The sequence below is a fragment of the Cydia pomonella genome, chromosome 21 (assembly GCF_033807575.1).
Source record: "Cydia pomonella isolate Wapato2018A chromosome 21, ilCydPomo1, whole genome shotgun sequence".
NCBI lineage: Eukaryota > Metazoa > Arthropoda > Insecta > Lepidoptera > Tortricidae > Cydia > Cydia pomonella.
This window is the reverse complement of record NC_084723.1, coordinates 643214-645328: the sequence shown is the minus strand read 5'-3', so window position 1 is coordinate 645328 and position 2115 is coordinate 643214.

The following is a 2115-nucleotide window of genomic DNA, read 5'->3' as shown; positions in this document are numbered from 1 at the left end:
AGGTATCTCCATTAATACAAGACAGAGCTGATCCCGTATCAACCTCCATCTGAAAGGGCCTATTCTGTACTAAAAGTGACATACACACCGGTTTATAGTTTGCCAAGGACATCTGGTACATAGGTTCTTCATCATCGTAAACGCCATCATCATCACCATCAACAACAGTCACTCCCGACTGCTCCGAAATGGTCATCTCGTCGACTGGCTCCTGCATCCAGTAGGCACCAGTAGCCCTGCGCCCGCGCGCGCCGCCTCGTCCGCGGCCGCCGCGCCCGCGCCGTCTGCCGCCGCTCACGCTCGCCCCGCGTGACGCGCGCATGGGATCCTCCCCCATTTCATTTCGTCGTCTCAGATTCGGCTCTTGACCCGTTACATGATTTTCTGGACACATCCTCCGCAAGTGACCGACCCTTTTACAAAAACTACAATCATAATTTCGGAATTTACAGTTTTCCGTTTTATGTTGAGTATCACCACAAGCCATGCATTTAAACATTATATTTATTTTGTTCACATCGATGTGGGTGCTCGGGTTGTGGTCTACTGCGCTGGCATCCCGTTCGGCCGCCTCCAAAGTGCACGCTAGTTTCACCGCCTTGCCGTAGGTTAATTTATCGTCCTCCGCGAAAAGTCGTTGCCGCGTATTTTCACTTCTTATGCCGCACACTAGCTGGTCACGTAAATTGTCTTCTAAAGTCGTTTTAAAGTCACAATGTAAAGATAACTTTTTAAGTTCTGCCACGTAATCCGCTACTATTTCGCCCTCCATTTGCCGTCGCTGCCGGAATTTATATCGTTCGGCCAAAATAGAAGGTTTAGGTTGCAGATGTTTTTTAAGTAAGTCGACGGCGTCCACGTAATTTAATTCTGAGGGCTTCTTCGGACTCGCCAAGGTTGATAATAACTCGTAGGCCTCATCTCCCATGCCCGCAATCAACGTGGCCAGCTTAATGGTATCGTCCATCTTGTTCGCCACGAAGTACATCTCCACTCGCTCGCAATATGCAGTCCAATTGCCACTTTTCATATCAAATTCACGTAACTTTCCCACTGACATCGTTTTAAACTTGCTGTTTCACTATTACACTATCTTTTTTTAATTATTTTTACCTCGTTCGCCACTGATAAATAAAAGACGTATTGAACGCGCACCATTTATTCTGAGACAAAGAATACCTAGCTACCCACCTATGGGTTATTATTAGGTTACCCAACATATACAACACTATTCAGCGGTTTAAGAGAGAAAAAGTAACAGACAGATAAACTTAACAACAGTGTTTACAAGGTCATTTTTAATTAGAACAGATTTTAATGGACCAAGCAATCACTGCACAAACTTTGCAATCACAGTGCAGGTGTCACAAGAAATGTTCTATGAAAACAGTCAATCGCGACCACCATTTGCTAGAATTGATCTATGTTTGACTTATTTATCAAACCAGCTCCATATCGCATTGTCACCCACATTTATGATGTTGGAAAACCTCGGTTCAATCGAACACCTTGATTAGGTGGGTCAATAGTTATTTGTTTTACAAGGGGGCAAAGTTGTTTAACTTCGTGCTAATTGATACCCGAGCAAGCGAAAGATTCCAAAATTATACCAGAAGTGGAATCTTGAGTGGAACATCACACAAACGCGAGGAAAATACTAAGTAACTATAAAATATCAAAAAATTAAACCAAGAATCAAACAATTTAAAAGCCAATTCTATCAGCTAACATAATGAAACAATTCAAAATTTTCATCTGATTACTTTGTCCCACATGTGGGTAAAATGCAGCCAGCTCATTAGTTTTTGATTAATTTAGAGGGCCTGTACTAGTTGGCGTGGTGAAAAATTCTTTTCGTTGTCTTGTTTTATTTGTCCCCAAAAAATGTGACGGAAGTGAAGCTGTTTGTATGGGGTTAAACATTTTTTTTTTCTTATTAATTATAATCTACAGCTAGTAAGACATGTAATAGGACTCGATTTTATTTATTTATTTGATTTAAGACAAAACTACAAACGTGACAGAGTAGTCAGAAACAAGATAACGATGATGATCCAGGTGTTTTGGTACCATGACACAGAATAAAGACTAAAAACTATTACTTACTATTAAGGA